Source organism: Ictidomys tridecemlineatus, chromosome 16, assembly GCF_052094955.1.
Source record: "Ictidomys tridecemlineatus isolate mIctTri1 chromosome 16, mIctTri1.hap1, whole genome shotgun sequence".
Classification (NCBI taxonomy): Eukaryota; Metazoa; Chordata; class Mammalia; order Rodentia; family Sciuridae; genus Ictidomys; species Ictidomys tridecemlineatus.
The window spans coordinates 18,942,613-18,963,371 of NC_135492.1; the positions used below are offsets into that span (position 1 = coordinate 18,942,613).

Below are 20,759 nucleotides of genomic sequence, written 5' to 3' on the forward strand. Positions count from 1 at the left end.
CTGTGTTTGATTCCCTGTGGTTTACATATCCTTCCACACAGAATGCCCACTCTAGGGGGCAGCTTGATTTCTCCAGTGCATAAAGGACATGAGTGCCCAGTACAATAGTGCATCCCTGGACCAAGCTCAAAGCATCACTCTGTAGACCCTTGTTTTAGGGGTATTTCTCAGATTACCTCCCTGATGTCAGACAGCTTGTGTTATGTCTCATGATCTCCTGGACTATGTTTTGCCAGGCATAATATGTACAGCTAGAAAGGTACATAGCTCAGCATCGACATTACTATAGATATTTCTTCACAACACTACCATGGTACATTTACACAATTTTAATCATACTTGATGCACATCATTTAGTAATGATTGTGGTTCAAAACTGGAGCTAGCAGAATGACCAGACTGTGCTTACTCCTAGCCACTACCTGTATGAAGATTAGTTCTCCTCATTATTGCATGAAATTGTATCTCTTTTTTTGAGGCATGATATCAGGAAAGGGTCTAAGTTTTTCCCAATACTGATACAGAAATTTACCATCAGAAAACAATTTTCCAACAGTTTCAAGGCAATGAACAACCCATCCATGAGTTCTTGACTATTACTGCAAATTCATGGCACCTGCACACTCCAGTTTGTATGACTTCAGATTCCTCAGTTACACTAACCTTAAATTCATCCAATGGCCTTGAGACCCACATGATTAAAACATGTCATTTATTGAGTGTTAGAAAACTTAGATTGTGTAAGATTCAAATGTTTAAAATGAATTAAAGCAGGTTCTGTGTGTCACAGAAAAGTGATAGAATGCAGTTTTTGGTTTTAAATTTCACATGTCTTTTTGTTGTTGAGATAAGGCAATTTTAAACCCTCCTCTTTTCCTTTGTACCCCAGATTGAACCCAGGGCATTTAGTCATTAAACTATCTCACCAGCCATTTTTTTTTTATATTGGGAGAAAATCTTGCCTAGTTTCTGAGCTTTGGCCTTGTAATCCTCTGACTCCTGAGCCAATGGGATTGCAGGCATTCAGCCTCACCAAAAACAATTTTTAAGTTATTCCTTTACATGCTAACATAGATCAATTTAATCTTATACTATCAAAATATTTATATAATATTTGACTAACGTAAAATAAATTCATAAAAATTGGCATATGCCATTTATATATAGATCTCACCAAAAAACAACTAAGGCCTAGTGATTAAATGTAAACCCTAAAATATTTTTGGGGGGGGTTACCAGGGATTAAACTCATGGGCACTCAACCATTGAGCCACATCCCCACTCCTATTTTGTATTTTATTTAGAGACAGCATCTCACCAAGTTGCTCAGGTTCTTGCTGTTGCTGGATTTGAAATCACCATCCTCCTGTCTTAGCCTCCCAAGGCACTGGGATTATAGTTTACAATTTTAAAATTTATATTTTTTTCTGGATTTACCATGGGAGACTGTCTTTTTCTAGTGATTTTTCATATTTCACAAATTCTGTGTTTGCACTCACATGTTGAAGCTGAAAAAGTTGATCACAAAGAACCATAAACGAGAAAAGGTTTTCATATTTGTTTTAAGAGACAGATGGCAAGGAGTGCTAAAAAGCAGTAAAGAGGGAAAAGTAACTCAGGTTTTACAGCACATAGTTTGAATCGTACAAGTAATTATTAGACTGTAGACATTCTAAAAAGAGTTCACAGGTTTCAAACACCAAAATGATATTTTAGAAGGTAGAAAATGCACTGATTTGATCACTACACATGTTCAATTTAAATGCTGGGTTGTATATGTAGATACCAATTAAAAATTAAACAATAATTAACACTTCAAGTCAAGTAGCAAAAATAAACAAGGATGGCTAGAAATACAAACTATGTCTCAATAGTAACCTTAAATGTTAGTGGCTTAACACACCAATCAAAAGACATAGGCTAGAAGCCTAAATTAAAAAAAATCCAACAATATTCTGCCTCCAGAAAACTCAGGAAAAGACACATTGAAGGTGAAAGATTGGGAAAAAAACATACCACTCACATGAACCTTGAAAGCAAGCAGGAATATCCATACTTATATTAAATAAAGTAGACTTCAAGCCAAATTTAATCAAAATAGATAAAGAAGAACATCTCATACAGCTCAAGGGAACCATACACCAACAAGACATAACAATCATAAATGTATATTCCCCCAAAAATGGCACACCTATGTTCAAAAAAACTCTTCTCAAGTTCAAGAGTCAAATTGACCACAACGTAATCTGGGGTGACTTTAACACACCTCTCTCACCACTGGATAGATCTTCCAAACAAAAGTTGAATAAAGAAACTATAGAGCTCAATAACTCAATTAATAACTTAACTCATATATATAGAATACATATCAGATAAGAGGAGGAAGCCCGGCACTGCACCAGGCCAGACTATAGGAGGAAGCCTGGCCCCACCCCATGCGCTAATCTGGAGGAAGCCTATCAACACTTACAACCCCAAATCAAAATTTTAATCATTGAATGTTAACAGGTTTCCCATTTTGTTTTCATGATCATTTTTTTGCATTTTACTTTCACCTTAATTTTTTACTTTGCAGTGAACAATTCTTTTGTTAATACTTTCATTTAGATTGTTTTCCCTATATTTGTGAATGGATTGTGCCTCGATTTTAACACTGCTCATTGCTACTGTATATAATTTAAATGATTTAATGTTGACCATTTAACCCATGGCATTATTCAAGTAATTCTTATGTTTAATTAGTTCATGGATATTGCTTAGAAACTTTATAGAAATAATAGTATCATCTGCATATGCTATTTGATTTTTGATGTATAAAATATCATTTAATATTCTCAAACAATATTTAGAAGTTAGAAAAGCATACTTTTTTCCTAAAAATAAATTGATAAACACTTCAGTTCACACCATTAAGTATAAAAAAAGTTTATAGCTGCCTTTAAGTGGATTGAAAAAGAATTTTCCTCTGGTCTTTTAATTGGCCATAAGTTTTTACAGTAATTTGGTAAGTGATTTGCCAAAAGCTTTGCTCTATCAAAATGGTTTTTGGAAACTTCCCATATGACAATGTCCCTTTTGGTCATGAAGTCCAACCATTCTTTTTGTTGTTGTTCTCAGTTTGCTAGGAGTTTTGAATATCTGCATCAACATCTATAAAAAGATGGTCTGCAATTTCTATTCTTATGATGTGTTAGCTGGTATTTCTCGCCTTATGGAAAGAATTAGTCAATTTTCTTCTTCTACATTTAGACATGATTATGAATTATTGTTACTGATCCTAATTACATGTTTCATAGAAATCACCCGTGAAGAATTCTTTTTAAAAATGTGATTACTGTTTGGTTTTTTGGTGGGTCAATTTTAGAGCTAGGTTTCTGCCATTTTGGTCTCAAATTCCTTAGCCTAAATCTTTTTCCTTCTGTGGCCTCAAGGTAGTCAAGACTAGTGGCATGTGCTCCTATATCAGCATAACTGCATGTATTTTTTGAGCAGCTGTATAGTTAAATGTTGATTTGTAGGTCTATTTTACTTTTCTTCACATCTGGGTCTACTAATGTATTCTATTGATTTCTGAAGTAATATTCAAAGTTGATGATTATCTAGCAATTTATCTATATTTTGTTGTTTTTCAGCTTGAGATTTTTTTGGCAATTAAGATGGAATAATAAGGAAGCATAATGTGGGAAAATGAGAACCTGGCATTTTGCTAATTGATCTCAAGATGCTCCGTGAAAGATGGAGAGTGTGCAACATAATTCTGTGAGACAAATAAAGCAGAAAAGCTAAATTATCATTTTATGTAGCCTAATACGTGATCTTGAGTAACTTTCATATGTCTTTACACACTTGTTTAAATTTAGGGCAGAATCTAAATATTTTACCATATTTAAATTAGGTTATGAGGGCTTTATATTTAATTTTGGTGAGTTGTGTAAGTTTCTTATATTTTGGATGTTGAGCTTTTTAAGACATGAGGCTAGAATCGGTTTTCTTTAACCCAGTCTACTTTACATTTCATTGATTGATTCGTTTGCTGTATAGAAGCATTTTTAGCTTTATATAGTCTCAGCTGTTTTTCCTTGAACAGTCTCTGCATATTCTATTTAAAACCATTGCCAACACAAATGGAAAAAAAGATTTCTCATTTTCTTCCAGAATTTTTATGCTTTCAGGTTATATCACAATGAGATATAACCACACGCTTGTGGGCTCAATCCCCAAAATGTTGGTAGGTAAAACATATTGCAGAGGATATGCAGAAAAGGAAACATTTGGACATCCTTGCCAGGAATATGAATTTGAATAGACATTAAAAATACTACAAGAGGGTTTGTCCAAAAATTAAAACTAGAGATGCCATATGACCCAGACATTGAGAATATGCCTGTGTTTTTAGGATTCTTCAGAAAAGTAGAATACACAAAAAATATACATGTGTATACAGAAGGGAGCTTATTATAGTTACTCACATAATCATGGGAGTAATAGTCACCAAATATTTTCCTAAAAAATGGCAACACTGGGAAACTGGTAACAGCTCAGTCCAAGAAGCTGGAAGCTTCACAATATGAGGAAAAAAAATGAAGCAGCTGTGGTCCAAAACAGAGGACTTAAATTATCTTGGTAGATGAGAAAACAAATAACCTGATCAAAGTGGGCTAAAGTCCTGAACAGATACTTGTCAGGATAGGATATACAATCAATAAATATATGAAAAAATGCTCTTCATTTCTAGGAATCAAAGAAATGCAAATAAAACTACTCTAAGATATCATCTCACTCCAGTCAGAATGGCAGCTATTATGAGGACAAACAACAATAAGTGTTGGTGAGGATGTGGGGAAAGGGTACACTTATACACTGCTGGTGGGACTGCAAAATGATGCAGCCCATTTGGAAAGTAGTATGGAGATTCCTTGGAAATATGGGACTGGAACCTCCATTTGACCCACCTATCTCTCTCCTCAGTCTAAGCATAAAGGTTTAAAAACATCATACTACAGGGACACAGCCAGATCAATGTTTATGGCACCATAACTCACAATAGCGAAACTATGGAGCCAACATAGATGTTCTTCAGTGGATGAATAGACAAAAAAAGTGGCATATATACACAATGGAATTTTACTCAGCAATAAAAGAATAAAATGGTGGCATTTGCATGTAAATATATGGAGTTGAAGAAGATAATGATAAGTAAAGTTAGCCAATGCCCCCCTCTAAAAACTTAAAACAAATGTCGAATATTTCCCTGACATAAGGGGTCTGACTCATAGAGGAGTATGCAGGGGGAGCGTAGGAGGAATAGATGAATTCTAGATAGGGCAGAGGGGTGGAATAAAAAGGGAGGGGAACGGGGATTAGCAAGGATGGTAGAATGTAATGGACAACATAATCCAAAGTACATGTATGAAGACTTGAATTGGGTGTCAACATAACATTACATTAAAAAGATAAAAAAATTGTGGTATATATGTGTATTAAGAATTGTAATGCAAAAGGAAAAGATTATTATTAACTTAAATTAAGTAGAGGAAAATGAAAGGAGGGGAAGGCAGGGGATGTGGAAATAAGAAAGAGAATGAAACAGACATGATTGCTTTATGTATGTATGTATGTGACTGTATGACCCATGTGATTCTACAATATGTATACTCAGAAAAATGAGAAATTATATCCCATCTATGTATAATATATCAAAGTATATAAATGCATTCTACTGTCATGGATAACTAATTTAAACAAATAAAATTTTTTAAGAAGACCCAGGTAGAGCCAATAATGCAAGTCCCCAAAGGGGACTTCAAGAAGCTTGGAGCATAAGTGAGTGACTGTTTCTCTTGCTTTTTTCCAAATAAAACCTATTGAACACCAATATATATGTTCACTACAGGTATTCCACATGATTTCTGACTCAGCCTTCTGGAAGCACACTCACAGACACTTGCAGAGATCTTCCACACCAATTCTCTGGGTATCTCAATCCACTCAAATGGACAGCTGACATTAACCACTTCAACAATTGAAGGAAATAAAATCCATCTTTAGGAATATCTACCCCCCCAAGTTAACCACCATAGTATCCACAACCTAAATTTCCAAAGAGTAACTCAGGAAGAAGAACCTATGGTATATTACAGATAATAGAGAAAGAGAGATTTATCATTGTGTTTACACAAAAATGTATCAACATACATATATAACCTTTTCAGTTTTTCTACCATTATTTTGAGACAAGGTCTTTTAAGGTGCAGTGGGTGTCACCAAGATGCGAGGCTGGCTCCAAGATCATGATTCTCCTCCCTCAACCTATCGAGTTCCTAGCATGACAAAAGAAATGTTCCTATACACCTCACTTATTACTCAACTGTAAAATAAGGATGATGTATATGGCAGTGTTGCCAAAATGTGAAGGCCAGCCTTAGTAGTTTGGTGACATTCTGTCTTAAAACTGAAAAAGAAAATGATGGTGGATCTCTGTCACTGGTAAGGCAACCCTGGGTTGAAACCCCAGAAAGAAAATAATATTCTCCAATAACACAGACAAGCTGAAGGACTTTAGGCTAAGTGAGATGATTCAGATGCAGAAATACATTGTATACTCTATGTTCAGAGCCTGGCAGAAAATAGAATGGATATGTAGGGAGAGCGGGGTTGTTATCAGGGAGCATCATCAATAATATTTCATCATATACTAGAAATTACAAAAGACAGCAGGATTCTATTCTTAGTGCAAAATGGATAATTATGAGAGATGATGGGTTTTATCATCACATAGCAATTGCACATACTAATGGGATTCAGTGTGATGTTTATATATGTGCAGATACATGTATTCATAATATCCAAACACCCTCTTCTGCCCTTGATGCCCCCACACACTTCTCAGCCATACTAACCATTATTGTACTTGCACATGATATTATATTAGTTAACGTATGAGATGTGACACTATTGTGTATGTCTTCACTTAGCATGACATCATCCAATTCCATCTATTTTCCTGACCATTAGAAGGAGTTTGTATTGATGGCTGAGTAATACACCATGGTGAATATATAATGTACTTTCTTGTGGATATTTTTAATTGCTTACCTACAACACTGGCTTTTCTCTATGTCTGTATTGTTAAACATACTGTTATTCAACTTGAATTTATGTAACAAAAGAAAGCAACAACTAAAAAAGAATGAAAAAACTGGGAGTGGGGGCACATACCTGCAATCCCAATAGCTTGGGAGGCTGAGGCAGGAAATCTACGAGTTCAAAAAAAGACTCAGAAAATTAATAGGGAACTATACAACTCAGTGAGACTCTGTTTCTTAAAAAAAAAACATAACTGGGGAAGTGGCTTTGTGGTTGAGTGATACTGGGACCTATCCCTAGTATACCTCCCCCTAAATAAAAGAGAATAAAGAAACTAGAAAACTATGCCCTAACCTAATTTTATCAAGTGAAAAGAAGCCAAGGCATAAGAAAAACATATTCTTTGTTTGTATTAACTTAGCTTATTAAAGTTAATAAGCTATCTCTTTGAATTTTTCACAAAGTGAAATATTTTGAGAGCATTCAGTAGGTTATATTTCATGAAAAACTGCTCTTGTGCAAAAAATGAAATAAAACCTTAGCCAGGTGTGGTGGTGCATGACTGTAATCCCAGTGTCTCTGAGGCTGATACAAAGCCAGCCTCAACAACTTAGGAAAGGACTAAGCAATTCAGTGAAACCCTGTCTCTAAGTAAATTACAAAAAAATATCAGGAATGTTGCTGAGAGGTTAAGTGCCCCTGGGCTCAATCCACAGCATTAAAAACAAAAACAAAGATAAAAAAAGAAATAACACATTAGGCTGCTGAACATTTATATTTTTATTGTTGCAAATATTTGGCCCAATACTTCCAAGTTTACTTCATCCATCAATTTATAATTGAAATCTCTAGTTATTTGTTTGTGAGAGAAAAGAGACAGAGATATTCCTGAACTCTGCCATTCCTTTGCTAGTTTCTGCCATAAGCTAGGCAAAGATGTGCCCATTGTGATCCCCAGGGTACTGTGGCTCAGTCCTTTCTCTTCATGCAAGGATGCACCTTGAAGAGTGGATGTTGACTGCTGAAGTGGAGAAGAGGTAAAAGGGAAGTAATGTGTGTGGGTGTATGGGTAGGGTGTGATAATGATGACTTCTGACCAAGTCCTACCCATGATCATCTTTTTAAAATGTACCCAGTAAATGGTTTGTTTTCTTATATATCTTCTGGGATTCTACAGTTAAATGTGAGGGACCCTATTCTCCATACCCAGCTACCTTAGCATTGTATTTCTCAGTCTGATGCCTCACAATTTGAAATACCTTGTGCCCTTCCTCAGAGCCTTGGCCTCGTGTCTCTTTCACTTATATTTTGAATATCTGGGAAATCCTCAAATGCTAAGTTGCAGGTGAATCCACAGTTGATGTTCCTCTTCCAAGGATAAGGATAGACATTTTCTCTCATTGTGGCCTCTGCCTTCTAACAAAGTGGGGACATTATTCACGTTTGCAAACCTAGATATTATCCTGAGCCGACCTGTAATATGAAAGTTAAGAATTTAATCTCTGGGTCTGGGGCTCATGGTTAGAGCACCTGCCTAGCACAAGTGAGGCACTGGGTTCAATCCTCAGCATCATATAAAAATAAATATATAAAATGTTACTGAGTCCACTACAACTAAAGAAAACCAAAAAGACGCATCCCTACCAGGGTTGTGATGGCACATGCATGTAACCCGAACTGCTCTGGAAGTCGAGCCTTGAGGGTCACAACTTTGAGTCTAGCCTCACTAACTTGGCAAGACCATATCTCAAAAGAAAAATAAAAATGGAATGATGATAGAGCTCACTGGTAGACCATACCTAACTCCTGTCTTCAGGATTACAGGGAAAAGTTTTTAATTCCTATCATTTTTCTATGAGTTTAGGTCCCCACAAAAAAGAAGGTGGCTTAGGGATAATGTTATATTTTCTAAAAACAAGCCATGTTAAATGTTCAAGTGTTCACATTTCTTGAAAAGTTCCCAAGTATTTTTCTTTTGATATTATGGTCATTAGAACCGTCTTTAATTTTATGTTTGCTACTTATTTTCTTATGCACATAAATAACTGATGATATTGAATTTTATTACTGTTCTTAGCTCATCTGATGCTTCTAATAGTAATTAGTGAACTCCTACATTAAAAATATCCACTTAAAATCCACTACTACCTCATACCTCATATTGGAAAACCACAAAAGTTAGATAGTAAAAAACACAAGTAAGTTGCAATACCCCTTTGACAAAGGCAAAGATACTGGTGAGAATCTCAGAAAAACTCTATTCCCTAAAAGTCAGAAACCAAGAAAACAACACCATAATCTCCCCCCACACACATGATTTTATTCTTTTATTGCTGAATAAAATTCCATTGTGTGGATATAAGACATATTTTTTTAACCATTCATCCACTGAAGGGCATCTAGTTTGGCTCCACAGGATATCTGGGTGTCACGACCCCCTTGCCCGCAAGGAAGACGCGACTCAGGAATCTTCTTTCAGCAGTTTATTCAGGCCCCTGATATTCTTTTAATGATTCTTCTACTCTACTTCTACTACCCGGAATAATAATTGGATGCCCCTCCCAGCCTTAATAAAGCACCTCGAACCCCAATGCAAAGCTGCCACGTGTACCCTTCTCACAGGGTGCTAGAAAATGACACGCCAACTTTCTCTGATAAGGAGCTGGGAACATGCCAACTCTCTCTGATATGGAGTTGTCCTTCACAGACCACAACGGAGCCAGCGCCATCATGTAATGGCGACCACAGTCCGCAGGAACGGCTCACCACAGCTCCCCCTTTTTGTTTCACTAAGACAATACAGGCGAGAGTAGAGGTCCTATCCCACTGTGCAAAAGTGGCTGCATAGTATGGGCCAGCCCCAGGGGGCGCCTTCCCCAGACCTGACACCATATCAGCCGACGCCTTTTTTCGTGGGGCGGGGCGGAGACACGTCAAACCCGCATGCAATAGGACATGCTCCCCTTGAGGTCCCTCTTCTCAATGGATCACTCAAGTGCAGTGCCTTGCCTCGCATCCTGTATCGTGACGATGGTGAGTAAGAGGGAATAGCTGAGGTTGAACTGTGGCCATGCAGAGGTACAACTACAAACAAGTTGGCAGCACCCTGAAAGAAAGGCACGGACTTTAAAGTGATAGATAAAGACCAGTGTGGAAACCCTTCTGTGTGCAATGGCAACAAGACCCGCAGAGTGCAAGGGCTTTCCAGCACTAAGAGAAAGACAAAAGAAGGACATGTCGTACCCAGTGCAATGTTATAATAACTTGGGGTGTAACGACCATGTCAAAGGCACTAGTGTAGAAACCCATCTGTGTGCAATGGTAGCAAGACCGGCAGAGTGCAAGGGCTTTCTGACACTAAGAGAATAACGAGGAAAGACATGTCAATCCCAGTGCAATGTTATAATAACTTGGGGTGCAATGACCATGTCAAAGATTTACTGCTTAAGATGCGCAAGCCAGACCTGTGGCGAGTTGCCAGTTTCTAAAGCAGCAAGAGCTTGTACGATCATAGCCTTATCTTGAGCACTACGAGCCTTAAGGCGACAGAGAAACCACAAACAGTGGAACATACCAAAACAACACAGTGCACCAAAAATGCCTACTCCCACCCACTCTTTAAAAAAGGAAAAGGCAGAAGATATCCAATTGGTGAATTGACCCAGAGTCACGGGATCGACACGGGTACTATTCAAGACAGCTATCTGGGTTAGTTGAGACTGGATCATGTCTTCCGCTTTCATGGACCAATTTCCGGCCAGATATCCACCAAGGATGCGGGAAGCATTTCTGGAATCATTAAATCTGACAGAGGTTATACATAAATGTGCACGTTGGTCAATGCAGCCTAAAAGTACTAGGTCAGCCAATTTTTCTACCTGAGCTTGAAGAAAATCTATTCTTTGGTTGGTAGCTAAGATCCCTGACAAAATATGTTGATTAATCGCATTTTGCGATTCAAGTATAGTGGACGTTTGTTGAACAACTTGATTAATAGTGGCAGCAGTTTGTACTTGACTGGCCATGGCTACTCCGGCCGTAACTGCTGCAGCAGCAGATGCCGCCACGGCTGTCACTATAGCTGCCGTGATTCCAAAATCTCTGCGGACTCTAAGTAGCTCTACAATAGGAAATTTATCTGGATCCGCAGTGACTGGGATTGGGACAAAAGTTGGAATTTTCATAATTACTGCTACAGTCCAAGAACCATTCCAACACTCAGATAAGAAACAGGTAGTATGAGAACAATCCAGCATCCCCGACGAGGTGTGATTAGCTAAAAGGAACAGGAACGGGGATTGGATACAGACCATTGCAGGAGGCAATGTGGCGTAATGTAACAGAGAGTTGAACGAAACAGATGTAAGCCTATTACCTCGTTCACTCTCCTGAGTAGTGTCAGAAACATTAGCCAGCCAACTTTTGGCTCCTAGTAATTGAGCCAATGTGGAAATATCGGCTGAAGCCCCCTTCTCATTGGAAATGAGCCATTGAAACCAGGACCAACCTGTTCCTGTAGAGGAGTTGGCATTGTTGTTAAAGTTATAAACATATCTCTTTAGAGGGGGGGAAAAGGAGAAACCTTTAGCAACTTGATGTTTCTCCCAAGAATGATCCTGACAAGGCGTAAATGTCGGGGGAAAACCAAAATTAGGGGTACAGTAAGGAGAGGCCTTGAAATGAGTGGCATAGCAAGTACTATTAGAAGAAGGAGGCATTGGGATTAATATCTCGGAGATAATAGCTAAAGTAGTTATGTTTAAAACAGAGCTAGTTGCGGGGGTCCCTGAGCCTGATTGCTTCCCTGAAACTACTTGGCTCAATACAGCACTAAGAATACTCCCTGAGACTCGACTGGACCGCAATGGGTCCTCCCAGTTAGTCAAATTTTTGGTCTTAAGGCTAATACAATTAGTGTTCCCAAGACTGAAACAAAAAACTCCTGTGAGATTAACTTGAGACTGATTAAAAATATTTTCCATGTCCCCTCTAGGAGAGGTACAAGGAGCAGACATCTCACATGAGGTAGAAAAAAGAGTGGGGAGGACACTAGAATTACTATGAACTGGCATTGGCATTGGCCATGCCCGTGCCACTGCCCACCACTGCATTGGTGCCATCTGTACCGTTGGCACCAGCATCAGAGCCAGAGCACTCATCAGAATGAAGCTCCTCATCGTGGGGCTGTTGTGGCACCTCCTGCTGCTGGTTAGTAGATCTCGAGACTCTTCTTGTCAGGCGTTCAGGGATCCACAGCGGCTCCGTGCGATCCTGGGGAAAAACACATACAGATCCTCGTGCCCATGTCAGCACGGGGTCAGGGCCGTTCCATTGGCCCGTAAGAACATCCTTCCACTTAACATAGCCAGTCACAGAGGGCTGAGGGGACACATGTCTATCGGCCGCAGAGCGGCCATGAATATCCAAATTCAAAAAATTAATGGTAAAAAGAGCTAAGGACAGGCGTTCTTTAGGAGTGTGGTCAACTCCTATTCCCCCTTTTTGTTTTTTTAAGGTTTCTTTTAAGGTGCGGTGGGCACGTTTAACAATGTCTTGTCCTTGAGGATTGTAAGGCAACCCATGAGCAAGTCGTACTCCCATAGTAGAACAAAAAGATGTAAACTGTCTGCCAGTATAAGCAGGTCCATTATCAGTCTTAAGGGATGCAGGTGCACCCCATGTTGCCCATGTCTCTAAGTAATGAGTAATAACATTACGTGTCTTTTTTTCCGATAAAGCAGAAGCATGAATAATTTCAGAGTATGTGTCAATAGAAACATGTACATATTTGAGGTTACCAAAGTCAGGCACGTGAGTGACGTCCATTTGTCAGACGACCAATGGCTTCAATCCTCGTGGGTTTACACCATAAGTAGGAGGATGAAGAAATGTGACACAATGGGGACATTGTAATACTATCTGACGAGCATCTGTTCTGGAGATGGAAAAACGTCTGCGCAGCGTTATAGCATTGACATGAAAGTTGTGATGAAACAATTTAGTTTTTTTTAAGGAGGAGGCCAAGCATACCAACTGGCTTTTAGTTGCCGAGTCAGCACAGGCATTACCCTGTGATAACGGGCCAGGAAGAGAGGTGTGAGCCCGAATGTGCAGTGGATAAAAAGGGGCAGTACGGCTACGGATAAGCTGTTGAAGCTGATTAAAGTAAGCAGACACAGTATGGGTGTCACTAATAGCTCCTACAGCCTCCAGAATTTTGAGCGCCTGCACCACATAGATGGAGTCCGAAATGAGATTGAAAGGACAAGAACACTGTTTAAAAACTTTAATGACAATGTGTAGTTCTACCCATTGTGGATTTCCAGGAGTAAATTGATGCTGGACAGGGGGAGAGTCATTAATCACATAAGCTCCCATTCTAGACTTAGAGCCATCAGTAAAAATATTAACAGCCCCCGGAATTGGAGTGGGTGAAGTTACTTTAGGGAAAATGATAGGATGTTCTTTAACAAAATGGAGTAATGGATGAGAAGGGTAATGATTATCAATATCCCCTTGAAACGAACAACATAGAATAGCCCAGTTGTCTAGAGTAGCACACAAAACATTAAGTTGAACTTTAGAATAGGGTATGATAAGAGAAGAAGGTGCTTGTCCAAAAAATTGAATGTTCTGTTGAATTTCTCTAAGTGCTAACGCTGTAACAGCATCAGGATAGTATTTTAAAGATTTTTTTGGGGATACATGTGGGTGGATCCATAGTAAAGGCCCATCTTGCCACAGTACTCCAGTAGGCTGCCGCATAGTGGCAAGCACACATAACTGGAAAGGTTTATCACTCTGGAGCCTGTATAGAGTAGCATGTTGTATAGTTTTTTTTACTTTTATAAGGGCCGCTCTGGCCTCTTTAGTGAGGGTACGAGGGGAAGTAAGATCTGGATCACCCTTAAGAATAGCATACAAAGGTTGGAGCACGATATTAGGAATATGTAAATAACCTCTTATCCAATTAAAACTCCCAACAGTTTTTGAAAATCATTTAGAGTTTGGAGATCTTGAGTTCTTATAGTAACTTTTTGTGGTTTTAATATGTCATATCCAATCGTCGCTCCCAAATACTGAATAGAATCCCCTGTTTGAACCTTTTCAGGTGCAATATGTAATCCATACTGAGCTAACAACTTCACCAAGTCTTTATAGGCCTCATAAACTGACTGTTCTAATTTGGCTGCCAATAATACATCATCCATATAATGAATAATCTTAATGGAAGGATATTGTTGTCTGAGAGGTGCGAGTGTCTTTCCTACATACATCTGGCAAATCGTAGGACTGTTAGACATTTCCTGTGGTAAAACAACCCACTCAAACCTTTGATCTGGTTCCTCGTGATTACACGAGGGAAGGGTGAAGGCAAAACGCTGTGAGTCTTTAGGATGCAAAGGAATAGAAAAGAAACAGTCTTTAATGTCAATAGCAATGATATGCCAGCCCTGAGGAACAGAAGAAAGCAGCGGCAGCCTGAAACACCCCCGCCATACGGAGGCGGATCGGGAGGCCGCCCGTTCTTGAGCCCTTGTTTATCTCTGTTCCCTGTACCTAAACTCCCTAACTGCCGGGACAGCGTTCTTATCTCCTCCTCCTCAGCGTTTTCTGCCTCTGACCCACTTTTGCATGGGGGCGTGCGCAGCACACTGAGATCTGGATACAGTCTCCTCCCGTTCTCCACGCCCCGCACACTCCCCTCTTCCTGAGACACTTCACTCTCTGTTGTTTCTGATTTTTCCTCATGCAATTGTTCTAAAACCTCTTGCCCTTTAACAAGCGCTTCTTGGCATCTGCCATCCGTAAGACAACTACGGACCATCTTCCAGAGGGGTATCACCCCGCCCTCTAGCATGCCCTGCTCATGAGCAAAGTCAAGGTCTTTGCCTAATTTATCCCAGCTGGGTGTAGTGAGGCTGCCTGAAAATGCAAACCACGGTGCAGCTGTATCCACCCTCTGTAAAAATTTCTCTAAGGTACTGCGTTTCACCTCCAGTCCCTTGGATCGTAAAAGGCCGTCTAAGGCCAGAAGAAGTGGACTTGAAGTCACGGCACCCATGACGCAACACAAGAAAACACAGAAATCGAAAGTGAAAGTACACAAAACAAAACGAACATTCACAGAAAACAAAAACGAAAATACAGAGTGCAATTGTTATGAGATGTAACGCTCTCTCTTTTTACAGAGGAGCAGGTACCTTTTAATGCTCCCTCTTTATGTATAGAGGAGCCTCCGCTTTTTAACAGCGGGTCCCACCTTACCTGGGACTTACCGGCGCGCCTCCCTGACTGCTGAAAGTTCTGGTTCCTGGGTGTTTCTTTGTTTCTTTTCTCCCGGGTCTCGGCACCACTTGTCACGACCCCCTTGCCCGCAAGGAAGACGCGACTCAGGAATCTTCTTTCAGCAGTTTATTCAGGCCCCTGATATTCTTTTAATGATTCTTCTACTCTACTTCTACTACCCGGAATAATAATTGGATGCCCCTCCCAGCCTTAATAAAGCACCTCGAACCCCAATGCAAAGCTGCCACGTGTACCCTTCTCACAGGGTGCTAGAAAATGACACGCCAACTTTCTCTGATAAGGAGCTGGGAACATGCCAACTCTCTCTGATATGGAGTTGTCCTTCACAGACCACAACGGAGCCAGCGCCATCATGTAATGGCGACCACAGTCCGCAGGAACGGCTCACCACATCTGGGTAAAATGGTGGTTCCATTCTCAGATTTCCAAGGAATCTCCATAGTGCTTTCCATATTGGCTGCACCAATTTGCAGTCTCACCAGCAGTGTATGAGTGTACCATTTTCCCCAAATCCTCACCAACACTTGTTGTTGTTTGTCTTCATAACAGCTGCCATAATAAAATTTTTATTATAGTAAAATTCACACACACACACACACACACACACACACACACACACACACACTCGGGTTTTGCTTTGGTGTCTCTGGACAAGACCATGCGGAGTAGGAACCTACAAATACAATGTAATCCTACTTCTAGTTAAGAGTAGGAATTTGTCCATGGGCAGAATTCTGGAATCACCCATAGCATCTCCCATAAACTTCAGGATCAAAGGGGTGTGAGGCCTAGAGATGTCCGAGAAGCTTCACTCTTTTTCTCCCCATTTCTTGATAGTGATTTCTGGGCCAATGAGCTTTGCTGTACTTTGATTACATTTTATGTATTATCTTAAATCCACTCTTGCAAGAACACAAGAGCCAAGAAAAACAACATAACCTCCATATCCCTGGGATCACAACCAGCTAAAGTGTCAGATATTTTATTGCTTTAGTTATTTACTCACTTCATTTGATCTATTTATTATTACAGGTGGACACCAGCAACTTCTATAGGTCCTGTTGGAAGGAAACAGTCACACACCTACACACAGCATCCTAAAGGGAGACTGTTGAAACAGGAACTCTGACCCTTCATTGTTCATGAAGACTCACCCAATATCAGAACTTTGAATATTTTATTTTGAAGCAGGGTCTTGCTAAGAGAACCCTGCCTCAAAATAAACTATTCGGAGATCGACTTGAGATCCCCCTGAAGCAGTCTCCCAAATCCCTGGCCTTAACAAAATGTGTTACCAAAACTTGTCCTTTGCTTTTTAAAAGAAAAAAGTGCATAGCTGCTGGTTACATCCCTCCAGTGATATATTTGACACCAGACCCCAAGCAATAAAAACCCCACACAATTCCAAACTCAAGTCTGACTCTGGCTGTGAGAGGTTCTGTGATGGGAAGGGATTCCAGGGCGAGAGAGAGAGACATCAGCTCAGAAAAAGTAGGTTCCTTAGTTTTCATGGCAGAAAAGAACTTCATTTGTCAGGCGCATGGACATTCAGGAAAAAAAAATGAGGAGCTGGGGATTCAGTGAAGTCGGTTGTGTGCTTGCTCTACATGCACAAGGTCCCAGGTTCAATCCCCAGCACCACAAGAAGAAAGAAAGGGAAAAAATGTGAGGAAGCCCTAAAGGGAGAGACAGCAAATACGTGGTCTGAGGTTTTGCTATTTGGAGAGGGACATTTAAGTGGGGCTGGACTAGAGATGGGGCCAGAGCAGAGTTCTGTAATTTCTCACCCATTTTTCTAAGCTTTCTCATATCATGCTAGTATTTGGGGGTCCAGGAAGCTGTTCTAGGAGAAATGCTGCATTGCAGGGTGTTGCTTTATTTTTTTTTTTTAAAATTGATGTTTATTTTTAAAAATAGTTTTTATTTGGACAGTATACCTTTATTTTACATATTTCTATTTAATGTGGTGCTGAGGATTGAACCCAGTGCCTCACACGAGCTAGGTAGGATCTCTGTCACTTAGCCACAACCCCAGTCCCTTGTTTTTAATTTCAAGTTTTTGTGGGCATTCCTGAATTGTGGTGATTTATGACTTCTTTTCTTTTGAGATTCAGAGTAACTTTCTTTTTGGTGTCTCAACATTTCTGCCTTAACCAGACGTGTTCCATAGTTCTTTATGGACCTCAAGTGTTGCTAGAGGAATAATTAAATGATTATTTAGTTGTCAAAGCAAATAGGGCAGTGTTTTCAGGATAGAAGTTTTAAGAAAATGCTCATTATTAGATTTCTATTTTTACTTATGTATTTAGCCATGGACTCATATGGATTTGCAGTGATCCACAAACCAGCAGATTTCAGAAACTTTTCATGTTGACAACTCTTTTAAAATGGTTTTATTCGGATTGAGGCACATTTGACTGAGGGTAAACATTAAGATGCTTTTAAAGTGCTTATAAATTTTCCTGGCTAGAATATTGCAGAGGGTTGTGCCAGTGTTCTCACCACTTTGTTTATCTTATTGGTGTTGAAAAACCTCCAAGATGCAAAAAATGCACCCCAGAGGCAAGCTCCTGCAGGTGGCCACCTATAGACCCCCACACCCACTGATCCAATTCTCCATCCCCCATTAATTGGGTGTCAGGTGCTGTTGGATTGTTAATTATTGGGTAAACCCCAGTGTTTTGCCCCCAAGGAGCCCAAGGTCTAGCTTGTTGGTATTGGAACCACTGGGATGGTTATTCACTTTTCCTTGCCTCTCAAGACAAATCTGAGCTTTATCCAGAAAATTATATTTAGTGGCACTGGTAGCTTAGGAAAATCTCTGATTTGGGTTAAGAAAACTAACAGCAAGAATAATTTCCCTCATGGAGGAAGGAGAGTTTCTGGCCCAAAAGTGACCCCAGCTCTTTTTCTCTTCTCACCCACATAATCTTCTCCTTATCCTGGGCAAGACGACTGTGTACTGCTCATCCCTGGAATCCTGGGAATGTGCCTTGACCTTCTCAGTCTTTCTTCAAAAGAAATGTTCCCAATTCACAAATGCAGCAAAACTAGTTCCCCAAAGACCTAGTCTGTTGTTACTGAGAAACAAAAGTAAAAAATACTGAAAATGGGGGCTGGGACTGGGGCTCATCCATAGAGTGCTCACCTAGCACGTTCAAGGTACTGGGTTCCATCTTCAGAACCACAAAAAAATAAATGGATAGATTAAAGGTATTGGGTCCAACTCCAATTATAAAACATATTTTAAAAAATAAATATTGAAGAGGCAATGTATCTAGCAATTAGGGAAATGCAAATTAAAACTGCACTGAGATTCCCTTTCACTCAAGTCAAAATGGCATTTATCCAGAATACAGTAACAATCATACTCACCCACATGAATGGGGTCCTAAGGAGAATAAGGTATATTTTATGCTTGGATAATTTTACAAAAATGCACTCTCTGGTCATGTATAACTAAGAAGAACCAACAAAATAGAAAAACATAAAACATACTAAACAGAGCCATAGGACCAAATTGATAGCATCACACTCGGATGAGGAAATATCTTTAGGTACATTACAGAATTTTCTAAATCGTTCCCCCATTGGATACTGCCAAAGGTGTTGGAGTCAGAAGGGAAGGTGGAGTTTCAGGATGCTGTATGGAGAAAAAAGGATTCCCCCCGCTTATATGTGCAGGAGCTGGGTTCCTAGGGGGCAGGTAATCTTGAGACCTCCATGATTAATTAAGGCAGAGAGTAGCAGGGTGCATTCGAATCTATGGAGTTATTTACCAAATTAGGAAAACCTGGAATTGGCTTTCCTGGACTCCCAATCAAACCCAAATTGTTTTTCATTAATAGACAGACCATGAAGCCTGCCTAAATGAGAAGTCTACTCTGTATCATGTGACTTTTTTCACCACTGAATTGGGGAGACAAGACCAAATCTCTCTTTGGAAACACATTGGCTTTGTTTGCATCAAGACAAGCAGGTAGGGTCTGTCTTTTTTCTTTTCTTTTCTTTTCTTTTTGTCAAGTGCAGAGTATTCAGCTGATATAAGGATGCACACCTGGGCAGTTTGTCTCTGGTTTTTGGAGGAGGCAAGATCCCATTGCCTGGGATCCAGGGGACTGGTGGGAACTAGAGAGATCACCCAGGGTGGCCTTGATCTGCACAAGGCTGTTATCCTGTGGCCACCGCAGGTATTTTTCTCAAAAAGTAAGAAAGAAAAAAAAAGTGTCACACTCCCATCATTGCAGCGTCTAGGGAGGCTGAGGCAGAAGGATGGCTAATTGAAAGCCAGCTTCAGCAAAAGCAAGGTGATAAGCAACTCAATGAGACCCTGTCTCTAAACTTCAAGCTAGGGCTGGGGAAGGGGCTCAGAGGTCAAGGCCTCTGAATTCAACCCTCAGTGGCCAGAGGGAGATGGAGCCTGGGTGCAGCTGGGGTTTTCCCAGGTCTGCGATCTGGGGGTCTCTTCTGTGCTGATCTCCTTATTCTGCCTCCAGCACAATGTGGGCTCCAGAAACAGATTCAACACAGCTGGAGGAACATCAGCTCTCATACTGCCAACCTCGTGGGAACCCTTTCCAGGGGGCTGGCCCCCACCACCACCACCATGAGCCTCAACCAGCGCTGGCCATGATGAACTGGATAGTTTCCACAGGGCAAAAGGCCAGTTCTACTTGGAGAATTTTGCACAGATGAACAAAGGACAAGTCAGCATCCCGAAGATGCTCTGGGTGGTCTTATAGGAGGAGGCCCAGGTGGTGAAAGTTTCAAAAAATGACTTCAATTTCCTAACATCAAAACCCAACAGAACTTAGAATTCTGGTCACCCTAACACTAACCCAATGCCCAGACCTCAAAAGGAAAAGAAAAAAAGCTGCACTCAAACCCTGCCATTCTGGCCTCCTTCTTGCTGCTATCACTCAAAAAGAAGGTTTGCTGCGCTCAGGCTGGGGAGAGCAGAGACTGACTGACGCCCTGTCCAATCAGAAGCCTCCATGCTGAGAGATGTCCAATCCTGAGCGCAGCCAGCGAACAGGGGGCGGGCCTCCACGCTCGGGATGGGATTTATTTCTCCCGGGTCTGTGCAGTTGGCCTCCAGGCTTCGCTGGGTGCCCGGGATCCTGGTTGGCCCTGCCACGCAGGGGCTGAAGCTCTCCAGGGCAGGCTTGGCTGCTGGGCACCAGGAAATGGTGAGTGTGCAGTGGCACCAGGTGCCTGGATAGGGAGGCTTGGGAGGGATGCAGGGCAGGGAGGCCATCAGGTGGGACCCACTGTGGTGGAGTTGGCTGACCCCGACTCTGGGGTCTTTCCATGTCCACAGGCCTGAGCCCATTGGGGACAGCGCCCCTCAGTCCCTGTGGCCA

The 20,759-nt window shown here is 40.6% G+C and overlaps 1 long non-coding RNA gene across 1 annotated transcript; it reads right to left on the minus strand.

Annotated features, from left to right (window-relative positions):
• Positions 1-9,554: 9,554 nt before the first annotated feature.
• LOC144371486 (uncharacterized) lies at positions 9,555-15,763 on the minus strand. The gene is made up of 2 exons (XR_013431461.1): positions 15,355-15,763; positions 9,555-12,357 (listed from the first exon to the last, which is right to left on the minus strand). It is a non-coding gene; the product is annotated as an uncharacterized LOC144371486 (long non-coding RNA).
• Positions 15,764-20,759: the final 4,996 nt, after the last annotated feature.